The sequence below is a fragment of the Puma concolor genome, chromosome E2, assembly GCF_028749965.1.
Source record: "Puma concolor isolate L17-30 chromosome E2, mPumCon1.1.hap2, whole genome shotgun sequence".
Taxonomy (NCBI): Eukaryota; Metazoa; Chordata; class Mammalia; order Carnivora; family Felidae; genus Puma; species Puma concolor.
In genome coordinates this window covers 60,172,553-60,186,215 of record NC_141681.1, presented here as the reverse complement: position 1 = coordinate 60,186,215, position 13,663 = coordinate 60,172,553, and the positions used below count along the sequence as shown (strand labels likewise).

The 13,663-nt window shown below is 41.0% G+C and overlaps 1 pseudogene; it reads right to left on the bottom strand.

Moving 5' to 3' along the window:
• Positions 1-11,811: 11,811 nt before the first annotated feature.
• On the bottom strand, positions 11,812-13,324 carry LOC112850945 (mitochondrial glutathione transporter SLC25A39 pseudogene; annotated as a pseudogene).
• Between the last annotated feature and the right edge of the window lie 339 nt (positions 13,325-13,663).

Below are 13,663 nucleotides of genomic sequence, written 5' to 3'. Positions count from 1 at the left end.
TCAAAACTACAGTATCACCTTACAACAGTCAGAATGGCTAGAATCAAAAAGACAAGAAATAATAAGCATTGGCGAGGATGTGGAGGAAAAGGAACCCTTCGCGCATCGTTGGTGGGAATGTAAACTGGTGCAACCACTATGGAAAAGAGTATGGAGGTTCCTCAAAAAAAATTTATTTTTATTTTTATTTTTATTTTTTTATTTATATATGAAATTTATTGTCAAATTGGTTTAAATTTCATATATAAATAAAAAAATTTTTTTAAATACCATATATTAGCACTTTTTAAAGATTCTACATAAATGATATCAGAGTATTTGTCTCTTTCTGATATATTTCACTTATAATGTACAGCATAGGGACTATTGTTAACAAATATGGATTGTATATTTGAAAGGTGCTAAGAGAGTAAGTCTTAAAAATTCTCATCACAAGAAAAAAGTTGTAACTATGTTAGGTAAATGATGTTAACTAAACTTATTGTAGCAGTCATTTCATAATGTACATATATCAAATTATTATGTTTTATATCTAAACATGTATGTTTTATATCTAAAACAACATTGTATGTCAATTATATCTCAATTTATGGATATCTAAATTATAAAAAAAAAAAAGCTAGCATATGATCCAACAATTCTACTACCGGGTATTTACTCAAAGAAAACAAAAACACTAATTTGAAAAGATATATGCACCTTTGGGGCGCCTGGGTGGCGCAATCGGTTAAGCGTCCGACTTCAGCCAGGTCACGATCTCGCGGTCCGTGAGTTCGAGCCCCGCATCAGGCTCTGGGCTGATGGCTCAGAGCCTGGAGCCTGTTTCCGATTCTGTGTCTCCCTCTCTCTCTGCCCCTCCCCCGTTCGTGCTCTGTCTCTCTCTGTCCCAAAAATAAATAAACGTTGAAAAAAAAAATTAAAAAAAAAAAAGATATATGCACCTTTATGTTTATTGCAGCATTATTTACAATAGCCAAGATATGGAAGCAACCCAAGTATCCATCGATAGATGAATAAAGATGTTGTATGTATGTGTACACACACACACACACACACACACACACACACACACACACACACAGTGTAATATATCAGCCATAAAAAAAAAAATGAGATCTTGCCCTTTGCAAGGACATGGATAGACCCAGAGGGTATTATGCTAAGTGAAATAAGTCTGACAGAGAAAGACACACCATAGGATTTTACTCATAGGTGGAGTCTACAGAGACCCATAAACACAGAACAAACTGATAGCTGCTGGAGGGGAGGGTGTGGGAGATTGATAAAATGGGTGAAGAGGAGTGGTAGGAACAAGATTCCAGTTATGGAATGAGTAAGGCAGGGGAACTAAAGGTATAGCATAGGGAATTTAGTCAACGGGATTATAGTAGCATTGTCTGGTGACAGATGGTAGCCACACTTGGGGTGAGCATAGCATCACATGAGCTAATGTAACATGAGCTGGTTCACATGAAACTAATTTAACAGTGTGTGTCAACTACATGCCAACTTAAAAAAAAAAACAACATGAAGAGATGCGTAACATCATTTGTCATTAGGAAAATGAAATCAAAACACTGATGAGATGCCATCAGGCACTATTAAAATGGCTAAAATTAAAAAGACTGACCACATCAATTGATGTTGAGAATATGAAATAATAGAGCCTCTCCTTTGTTGCTGGTATTGTGGACACTTTGGAAGAGAGTTTGGCTAATACTCTTACCATACAGTTGAGCAAACATATTTCTAAATATTTACACAAGTGATTTGAAAAACTTTTTCCACACCAAAACTATATGTGAATACTTATACAGCTTTATTCATAATCACCCCAAACTGGAAGGAACCAAAATGTCCTTCAATAGACAAAGGGGTAAATAAACTGTGGTACACCCATACAATAACACGCTATTCAGCAATAAGAATAAACTATAATTCCATGCAAAAACATGGATAAGTCTTAGATGCATGTTGCTAAGTGAAATAAACTAGTCTGGGAAGGATATACATGTGTGATTCCATTTATAGGACATCCTGGAAAAGGCAAAATTAGAGAGACGGTAAGTAGATCAGTGGTTGCCACAGATTCAGGGGTGGGATTGAGGGTGAATACGTGCAGCACAGGACGTAGGGCTGGTTTTTTAGGGTTGGTTTAGGGTTGGTTTTTTAGGGCAGTGAAACTATTCTGTATAACACTATGATTGTGGATACATAACACTGTGCATCTGTAAAAACCTATAGAATCTGGGATGCTTAGGTGGCTTGGTTGGTTGAACATCCAACTTGATTCCAGCTCAGGTCATGATATCGAGCCCTGTATCAGGTTCTGCACTGAGCACAGAGCCTGCTTAAGATTCGCTCTCCCTCTGCTCCTACGTGCTCTCTCTTTCTCTCTCTCTCACTCTCAAAAAACAAACAAACAAACAAAAAAAAACAACCCTATAGAATCCAACAGCATAAAGTGACCCTTAATGTGTTCAAACAAACAAACAAAAAATTAGTGTATCTACAGACCCAGGAGGGAAAGCCAACTGTTACAAACATTTTGTTGTATTACCAATGTATGATATAACTTCACTGAAAGGGATGGGAGCACAGAGTGTTGATCTAAGTAACTTAGGAAATGAGACGGAATTGACAAAAGGAAGTGTACATAAGCACTGCTCTTGAGTTGTTCAGGTTGTTTGCCATGAGGGCACAGGTTAACAACCCAAAACTGCCACCATGAATCACAGGACTGCACAAATAAGCAAATAGAGGGCTGGATTCCTCCAAGCTAGAGGAGAACACTAGAGATAAGCCAAGGAGAGCTTATAATGACCCATGGGATACTGGATTCGAGCAGGAGACATCAGTGTGAACTTAAGGTTTAGCTTCTATAATGCAGATCAATATTTATAGAAAATTCTATACACACACAGGCTCTTATACACCCATACATTCACTTGCTCTGTCCACTGAGAGGACTGTTATGGACTGAATGTTTGTATCCCCCCCAAATTCATAGGTTGAAGCCCAACCCCCCACCACTGTGACTATATCTAGACATAGGATCTTTATGGAGGTAATTTTGGTTAAACGAGGTCATAAGGATGGGGACCTCATGCCATACAATTAGTGGCCATACTAGAAGGGACACCAGAGAGCCCCCCTCCCCTGAATATGTGAGGACACAGAGTGAATATGGCCATCCACAAGCCAAGAACAAAGAGCTCACTAGAAACCACCCCTGCTGGGGGCGCCTGGGTGGCGCAGTCGGTTAAGCGTCCGACTTCAGCCAGGTCATAATCTCGCGGTCCGTGAGTTCGAGCCCCGCGTCGGGCTCTGGGCTGATGGCTCAGAGCCTGGAGCCTGTTTCCGATTCTGTGTCTCCCTCTCTCTCTGCCCCTCGCCCGTTCATGCTCTGTCTCTCTCTGTCCCAAAAATAAATAAACGTTGAAAAAAAAATTAAAAAAAAGAAACCACCCCTGCTGGACCTTGATCTGGACATTCTGGCATCCAGACTGTGAGAAAATAATTTATGTTGTTTAAGCTACCTGGTCTGTGGCACTTTGTGGCAGATACCCCAGCAGCAGTGAGCATACTCAGTGTCCAGAGTTTGGTTTCTAAGATCATTTTCTAATAAAAAGAACCAGGGCTCCTTGGGGGAAGTAATTGATGCTGGGGCAGGGAATATAAAAGATGAGCTTGGGGCATTTGTAGCATCTAAACCTAAGGAATGCCAGAAATAAAAACAAAAATTATAGTGTAGGTCAAAGGACATGGAAGCCAACTTTAAGAGCTCTTAATATCTAAAGCTCGAACCGTTTCAGCAAAAAAAGTAGATAATGTTACTGGATTATAACCAACACATAAATAAGTGTTCATGAGTCCATACCAATAATTGAATAAATGGGGAGAAAAGACAAACATCCCATATAGAAGAATTTCAAATAATTTATATGAATCCTCCTTTAAGGAGATAGGAGGTAAAGCTCTACTTTTTAAAGTAGGCCTCATGCCCAGCACAGAGCCCAATATAGGGCTTGAAACCATCAATATTGGGTTATTAGTTGTGAGAAATGTACCGTATTAATGGAAGATGTTAACAAGAGGGAAACCGGGACACAGGATCCATAGAAACTCTCTGTACTGTATTTACCATTTTCTTGTAAGTGTGAAACTATTCTAAAATGAAAAAAAGAAGTAGTCAAGGTGGACCAGTAGTTATTGTTGATATAAATATATAAAAATTAGCACAAAAAATTCATGACTCCGAGATCAAGACCTGAGCTGAGATCAAGAGTTGGAGACTGTCCAGGTACCCCCAAACCTGACTTTTTAAGTGCAGGATGTATGTAGTGACTTTTTTAAATTTAAATTTAAGTTAGTTAACATACAGTGTTGTCATGGCTTCAGAATTAGAACCCAGTGATTCATCTCTTATATATGACACACAGTGCTCATCCCAAAAAGTGCCCTCCTTAGTACCCATTACCCATTTAACCCATCCCTCCACCCACCTCTCTTTCAGCAACCCTGAGTTTGTTCTCTTTACTTAAGAGTCTCCTGGAGCTCCTGGGTGGCTCAGTCGGTTAAGCATCCAACTTCAGCTCAGGTCATGACCCTGTGATCCTATGCTGACAGCTCAGAGCCTGGAGCCTGCTTCAGATTCTCTGTCTCCCTCTCTCTCTTTCTCTGCCCCTCCCTGCCTCACACTCTGTATCTCTTTCAAAAATAAATAAAAACATTAAATTAAAAAAAAAGAGTCTCTTATGGTTTGTCTCCCTCTGTGTTTTTATCTGATTTTCCCTTCCCTTCCCCTATGTTCATCTGTTGTGTTTCTCAAATTCTACATGGGAGTGAAATCATATAATACCTGTCTTTCTCTGACTTATTTCACTTAGCATAATACCCTCTAGTTCTATCCATGATGTTGCAAATGGCAAGGGTTCATTTTTTTTGATCACTGAGCAGTACTCCATTGTGTGTGTGTGTATCACATTTCTGACTTTCTTTTAAAATCACTCATTGAAGGGTGCCTGGGTGACTCAGTTGGTTGAGCGTCGGACTTTTGCTCAGGTCATGATCTTGCAGTTCATGAGTTCAAGCCCCACATCAGGCTCTGTGCTGACAGTGCGGAGCCTGGAGCCTGCTTCAGATTCTGTCTCCCTCTCTCTCTGTCCCTCCCCTGCTCAGACTCTGTCTCTCTCTCTCAAAAATAAATAAACATTAAAAATAAATTTTAAAATCTCTCATTGTGATGAGCACCAGTTGTTATATGGAAGTTTTGAATCACTATATTGTACACCTGAAAATAATATTACATCGTATGTTAACTAACTGGAATTTAAATAACTTTTAAAAGTTCAATATAGAAAAGGCAGAGGGAGGTAATTTTACAGTGGAGAAAACTAACACACCTAAGGTAGGTGATCAAGGTTAACATCAGTGTAGATTATGCTGATAGCATAGGATACGAGCATGGCACTACCTCTTGATTCTTCCTCAAACCCCAGTTTAATCATGAGATACACATCATGCAAACTCAGTGGGAATGACATTCTACAACATATGTGACCTTATCAAAACTGCCAACATTATCAAAAACAAGGAGACTTTAAGAGAGTGTCATAGTTTAGAGGCACCTAAGGAGACATAACAGCTAAGCATCGTGTAGTATCCTAGATGAGATCCTGGCACAGAAGACGAAATTAGATAAAAACAAAGGAAATCCAAAGGAAGTATGGTCTTTAGTTAATGTTAATCCATCAATATGGGGTTATTAGTTGTGAAAAATGTACCATATTAATGGAAGATGTTAACAAGAGGGAAACCGGGACACAGGATCCATAGAAACTCTCTGTACTGTATTTACCATTTTCTTGTAAGTGTGAAACTATTCTAAAATGAAAAAAAAAGTAGCCAAGGTGGACCAATAGTTAATGTTGATATAAATAGATAAAAATTAGCACATCATTTAATGGATATTTATAGAGTCCTCTACACAATGAGGAAACTTTTTTTTTTTTTTTTTTTGAGGAAACATTCTCTTTAAGCACACACAGAATACTCACAATTGTTTATGCCCTGGGCTATAAAACAAGTCTTAATATAAAAAGAAAAAAAAAACAATAGCAGAGAGACCATCTACTCCATTCCTAGGACAACAAAATTGGATCTCATTAATAAAAAAAGCAGCAAAAATCTCAAACTATACAATGGAAACTTAACAAAAAATAAAACCACTTTACTCATGAGTTGCCCTAAGATAGGATTTACCACCAAAATAGCTCAGGTGATTTGGATAAAAACTTAAATCTTAATACATTAAATATCTAAAAATTAGGATAAATTGTTTAGTACACAGAATGAGAATATAAGAACAAAAAGATGGCTTTCAAGGAGATTCAATGGCTTCTTCCTGGGGAGATTTTGCCCAATGGTGTTTTAAAAAGCCTGCTTTTGGTCAAATCTTGTTTTCCTTTCTTTTTTTTTTAAGTTTATTTATTTATTTATTTTGAGGGGAAGAGGGGCAGAAAGAAATCCTAAGCAGGCCCCACACTGACAGCGCAGAGCCAGACTCGGGGCTCAAACCCACAAACCATGAGATCATGACCCGAGCCAAAACCAAGAGTCAGATACTTAAATGACTGAGCCACTTAGGTATTCCAACTTTTGGTCAAATCTCGAGTCACAGGCACACCTGAGTCCTGAAACCCACAGAGGAACAGACTCTAAAGCAGTAGTTCTCTAAATGACATCACCACCACCAGGCAATTTGTAGAAATGTAAATCCGCAATGCCATCCCTACACCTAATAAATTGAGTGAAGTACAGACACCTGTTAAAGCCTCCAGTTGATTCTGATGCACCCAAATTTGAGAACCACTGACCTAAAGAGTGGCTTTGACTGGGCAAGAACCTTGCTGGCACTTGGCTCTGAGCCCTTCTATAAGAAGCAAGAAACTAGCTGGAATTTTCATGCCTGGAAGACAGAGCTTGTAAGATCAGAGGGCAGCCTCTTACCAAAGGCTGAAATCTTAACATGGGCAGAGACCATGGAAGTGAGGGGACTGATTGCATTCAAATTTGGTACAAGTCAGATTTTAAATGTCCACCCAGGGGGTGTCTGGGGGGCTCAGTCGGTTGGTGTTGGACTTTGGCTCGGTCATGATCTCACAACTTAGTGAGTTGGAGCCCCACGTCAAGCTCTGTACTGACAGCCCACTTTGGGTCTTCTGTCTCTCCCCTGCTCAAACGCATGCGTGTGCTTTCTCTCTAAAATAAACATTAAAAAAATTAAGTATCCACCCAAATGCATGCACATGCACACACTTCTCTACCCCCAACATTAAGTCAACAGAGATAACTTTTCTGTCTCCAATGCAATAATACTAGATGCATTAGGAGTTAAATTGTATCCCCCTCACAGGTCATACGTTGAAGCCCCTAACCCCCAGCACCCCAGAAAATAGGGTCATTGCAGATGCAACTAGTTAAAAAGAGGTCATACTGGAGTGGAATGAGCCGTTAATCCAGTGGATCTGGTGTCCTTACTAACAGGGGAAATTTGAACAGAGACATACATGGAGGGAGGATGACAGGGAACACAGGGGGAACACCGTCTCGATGCCTGGCTCTGTTGTGCATCAAGAGCCAGCAAGTGTTGGACACCTGGCACTGGAATAGAGCATGCTTAAAAACAGAGACGTCAAACATCATCACCACAACGGTCTTTTAACTGACCTTAAAGAGTCAAAATCCAGGACCATAGAGTAAAGACACTAGGAATCCTTTCTGGTTCGTCAAGAAAAGAAGCAGGACAAAGAGGAGAAAATGAAGACACTGTCACGCAAGAAATAAATGCTTAAAGAAGAGACACAGCAAGGCGTGCCGACTCACCCCTCCAGGCCTTCCTGGTTGGTCCTAATGAATAGCAGCTGAAACTGGCAGGAAAAAAAGGTCTGGACCCATCTGATTGGCCAGTGAATCACTCCCTTCCCATTGGCTCAAGAGGGCTTTCGATGACCAGGCCAGAAAATAGGTAAAATGAAATTCTTCAAAAAAAAATTTTTTTCCCCACCTTGGGTGCTGGTCTAGTTCTTTGCCACTGGCATCCTACAGAATGGTTCTGATTTAGGATTCGTGAGGAAGCTCCTCCGGTCTCTCCAAACTGGGTAACCTAGGGAATGAGGATGACTCTCTGCAATGCAAATGACTATGAAATTAAACAATCACTTCCTTCCTCCATTCTAAGCTCCTTGAGGAACGTCAGTGCGTCCTGATCACTTTTCTGTCACCACTATGTCTAACACCCAAAAGAAACCCAATGACCAATGGCTAATGTAGTTTTGAGGATGTGGAACAGGTGTTAAGGTTTTCAGGTGTGAGGTCAGTATTTCATCATTGAGCATGATTTTCACTCTGCCCTGGGATTCCTTGTATTCATCACAACCATCTCTGAAGTTCACTGGAAACTTCAAAATGCCAAAGCCTATCCTTTTTCTAATTATAATTTGGGTTTCTCCTTTTAAGAACCCTATAAATTAAGTACTATTATTGGGGGTGTGTGAAATACATTATGCATATAAAGAAGTGTAGACAGTATAATGGAAAACTTGAGGAATAACCATAAACAGAACACAAATATCTGTGGTCTAGAACCTTGATTAAGAAATAGACATTATGGGAGCCCTGGGTGGCTGAGTCAGTTAAGCATCCAATTTCGGCTCAGGTCATGATCTCACAGGTTCATGAGTTCAAGCCCTGCTTCAGGCTCTGTGCTGACAGCTCAGAGCTTGGAGCCTGCTTTGGATTCTGTATCTCCCTCTCTCTGCCCCTCCCCCACTCACTCTCTGTCTCTCTCTGTCCCTCAAAAATGAATAAATGTTAAAAAACATGTTTTAAATTAAGAAAAAAAAGAAAGACATAGGGGCACCTGGGTGGCTCAGTCAGTTGAGTGTCCGACTTTGGCTCAGGTCATGATCTCACGGTTCATGATTTGGAGCCCCACATTGGGCTCTCTGCTGTCAGTGCAGAGCCCGCTTTGGATCTTGTGTCTTCCTCTCTCTGCCCCCTCCCCTGCTTGCGCTCTCTCTCTCTCTCTCTCTCTCTCTCTCAAAAATAAACATTAAAAAAAGAAATAGACATTATAAGGACCTTTGCAGGTTCTGTCTACCCAGCCCCAACTGCATGCCCTTTCCACCCTCAATAGTTGCCAAATGAAGTAATTTTGGTATCAATTACTCCGCTCAACCTTCTTTTTATTTTTCCCTCTGGTAGATGCTCCCCTAAGAGATATGTTTAGTTTTCCCTGATTTTGAATTAGGGAGCATTTGTCCTTCTATGACTTGTTTCTTTCACTTACCATTACGTTCTTGAAATTTGCCAACATTAAATTCGTTTTAGCTGTGGTTTATTTATTTTTTTACTGCCTTAAAGTATCTATGTGTATGAATATGTCACAGCTTATCCATTCTGTCGGTGATAGTTTTTGTTTCTCAATTGTTGCTAAGATGAATAACGCTGTGCTGAACATCCTTGAACGTATCCCCTGGTCCACATGTGTCAGAATGTAGAATTACTTAAGAGTGAAATTGCCAGGTTAATGTAAGATGCCCAGACCATTCCTGCCTATGCCTATTTCCAAGTGTTTTAACCAAGTTACATTACCATCCGACATAGATGAATGTCCCCATGGCTGCACATCTCTGCTCACTCCTGATGATGTCAAACTTTAAAAATACTTGCTAAATATTGGGTGTTTCGTTGTTGCTTCCCTTTGCCTTTGCATGATTACTAATAAAGGTCAGAAGTTTTCTCATGTCCAGGGGACATTTCTTGCCTTTTGTGGTGTGTGTGTGTGTGTGTGTGAGAGAGAGAGAGAGAGAGAGAGAGAGAGAGAGAGAGAGAGAGAGAGAGAGAAGAGAGAGAGAGAGAGAAAGAGAGAGAGAGAGAGAGAAATGCCTTTTGGTCACTTTGTTTCTACTTTCTTTGGTTATTTCCCGCTTTTGTTTGCACGCAGAAGTGCCTATGTTTTCTGATAATGGTGCTTGGCCAGTAACGTAGGATAATCTCCCAGTTTGTGGTTTGTACTTTTCTTTCTTTCTCATAGGATGATTTGCTGAACAGTTTTTACTTTCAATGAAATCAAACTTATCCAGGTTTAGTTTATGAGTCTTGTTTAAGAATAAATCATTCCATTTCCCCAAAATAAACATCCCCTACCCCAAATCAAATGGGTATCTTATATTGTCTTTGAAGATGATAGTTTGGCTTTTCACACAGAAGTATTCATCTACACAAATCCCATTCATCTAGGATAGGGAGAAGGGATCTTTTTTTTTTTTTTCAATTAACATCAAAAAAAGTACTAGCTCCATTTATTTTATTCTATTTTTTAAATTTTTTTTGCCTTTAATTTTTTTTAATTTTAATTTTAATTTTTTAAGATTTACATCCAAATTAGTTACCATATACTGAAACAATGATTTCAGGAGTAGATTCCTTAATGCCCCTTACTTATTTAGCCCATCCCCCCTCCCACAACCCCTCCAGCAGCCCTCAGTTTGTTCTCCATATTTATGAGTCTCTTCTGTTCCCCCCCCCCATTTTTATATTATTTTTGTTTCCCTTCCCTTATGTTCATCTGTTTTGCCTCGTAAAGTACCCATATGAGTGAAGTCATATGATATTTGTGTTTCTCTGACTAATTTCGCTTAGCATAATACCCTCCAGTTCCATCCATGTAGTTGCAAATGGCAAGATTTCATTCTTTTTGATTGCCGAGTAATACTCCATTATATATATATATATATATATATATATATATATATATATATATATATATATATATATCACATCTTCTTTATCCACTCATCCATCGATGGACATTTGGGCTCTTTCCATACTTTGGCTATTGTTGATAGTGCTGCTACAAATATGAGGGTGCATGTGTCCCTTCAAAACAGCACACCTGTATCCTGTGGATAAATGCCTAGTAGTACAATTGCTGGGTCTAGGTTAGTTCTATTTTTAATTTTTTGAGGAACTTCCATACTATTTTCCAGAGTGGCTGCACCAGCTTGCATTGCCACCAACAATGTGAAAGATATCCTCTCTCTCCACATCCTTGCCAACATCTGTTGTTGCATGAGGTGTTAATGTTAGCCATTCTGACAGGTGTAAGGTGGTACCTCATTGTGGTTTTGATTTGTGTTTCCCTGATGATGAGTGATGTTGAGCATTTTTTCATGTGTCAGTTGGCCATCTGGATGTCCATTTAATGAATAGTTTGCCTTTCCCGCTGCACAGCAATCTGTTAAGAAGCAACTTTTTATATTGATTGCCTTTGCTTCTGGGATCTTTTGTTCTATTGATTCATTTGTCCATCCATGTCCCAATAAGTCTTAATTACTATAGATTTTTTTTCCTTTTTTTGTTTTGTTTTTGTTTGTGGAAGTTCATCATCTTTAGACTCAAGGAATAGACTCAAGTGATGGGTACAGACTACACCAGGCCCAGAGTTTTGTGGCTCCGGGTGGGGGGTGGTGGGGGTGGGAATATGGGCAGACCCAGCTACAGCAAGCACACAGGAAACTTGTGGGAAGGGAGGGGGAAGTTAGCAGATTTGGTCTTGAACTTGGTGGGAGTGGGGGCAGAAATGTGATTATCTTTGGGGCTTGGGAATGAGGAACAGAAGGAAGAAAGCTGTTTTAGGGGGGCCAGAGCAGGCCTAGATGGACAGCTCCCTACCCCAGGAGCTCATAGTTGAGAAGGAAGGGAAATGAGGCCCCTCCCCTCAGTGCTGAGGACAAGGCCCTTGGCTCAGTCTTCTTCTGCCCCACCCTCAACCATGGAATAGATGTGGTCCTTGTCCTCTGGCTCCTTTGAAGAGTCCAGAAGCTGTTCTCTGTTGAGCCTCTGGAAGAAGCTTTTGCTAACCTCATAAGTGCTGATCATTATGGCACAGGAGGGGGTGGCCTTGATGACCGCTGGAACAGAGCCTGCAAAGAGTCCCGTGGTGCCTGGTTCAGCCAAGATCTTCCACAGCAGATGTCACTCACAGCTGCGACTGCTCCCAGTGTGAGGTGGCATGGAGTCAGGATGGCCACCACTATCCCTTAGAGGCTGCCAGCCACAAAGCTGATGATTCCCACAGATGTCTGGTGTTTTGGCTAGAGCCCACTCATCCATCTGCTCACCAGCTGTAGTTGAACCAGGACAGGGTTGAGAAGGGCACATCCCCAAGGGTAGCAGGACCCTGACCTCAGTGAGTGCCAGCCAACCTGAGCCATGTCAGCTGGGCACAGGCACCAAGCTCCCAGTGTGACACAGGCTGAGCCTACAGCTTAGTCTGCACCAGCTACAAGTGGACTAGTGCGCCAGCCACCATGGGTGCAAAGTCAGGAGTCAGGGCTTGACCACAAAGGAAGGCCTTCAGTTGGTCACAGGCAGTGAAGGAGATGGCAGTGGCTAACACGGGTGGCTGGGAGGCCAGTCCACAGGGTCCTCTTCTGTCCTACAGTCTTCACAGAGGTATCCACGATGCCAGTGAGGCAAGCACAGTCCTGAAACAAGGTGGCATGGAGTGCACCATTTGGGTACAAGTACAGGAGCTCCAGAACATCACTGCAGATAGGAGGCACCTCCCTGTGGACCAGAGAGAGGAGAGCAATTTGGCATAGCAGAGGCTCCAGAGTCTGGAGGGAGGCCTCAGCTATCTGCCCACTGAGGGACACAGCCTGCAAGTGTGCCTTCCCCACATCCAGGGGTGTCATGCAGAGGGAGGTGGCCACAGTCCCAGTGCCTGAGGCACCATTTGATGGAGGGAGCTGATGCCACCTTATAGCTTCAGTTCTGGCTGGAGGCCAGTTCACGGTCTGTGCACCAATTACTAGAGTTTTAAGTGAAATCTTTGTAAGGTCCACCCAATTCAATCAACATCCCCTCTCCCACACTTTGTTGTGCTCTGGGAGTAGCATGGTTTACACTAACCCCCTCTGTCTCCTACATACACTTCAGAACAGCTGCATAAAAATTTCTGTTGGGATTAGCAATTTACTGAATATAGAGGTGGATACGGAGAGTATTGACATCCTTATAATAATGATCATTCACATACAAGAACTTAGTGTAATTCTTCATTTGTCACAATTTTTATGTGTCTATCAATAAAACTTCATGCTTTATCCATTAAGGCTTATAATATTGTATTAGATTTATTTCTTGTGATTTTATATTTTTATTGTCATTAAGTAGGACATCCTTTCTTAATTTTCAATTATAAATTCGAGTACAGTGAGTGCTTCCACAATTCCGTACCTTCCTCAGTGCTCATCATGAGAAGTGTGCTCTTAATCCCCTTCCCCTATGTCACCCACTCCCCCCACCGACCTCTCACCTGGCAAACACCAGTTTGTGCTCCGTATTTAAGAGTCTGTTTTTGGGTTTGTCTTCTTTCTTCTTTGTTCATTCGTCTCTTAAATTTCACATGAGTGAAATCATATGGTATTTGTCTTTAACTGACTTGTTTCACTTAGCATTATACTCCCTAATCCATCCATGTTGCTGCAGATAGGAAGATCTCATATTTTCTATGGCCAAGTAACATTCCTGTGTGCGTGTGTGTGTGTGTGTGTGTGTGTGTGTGTGTGTGTGTATCACATCTTCTTTATCC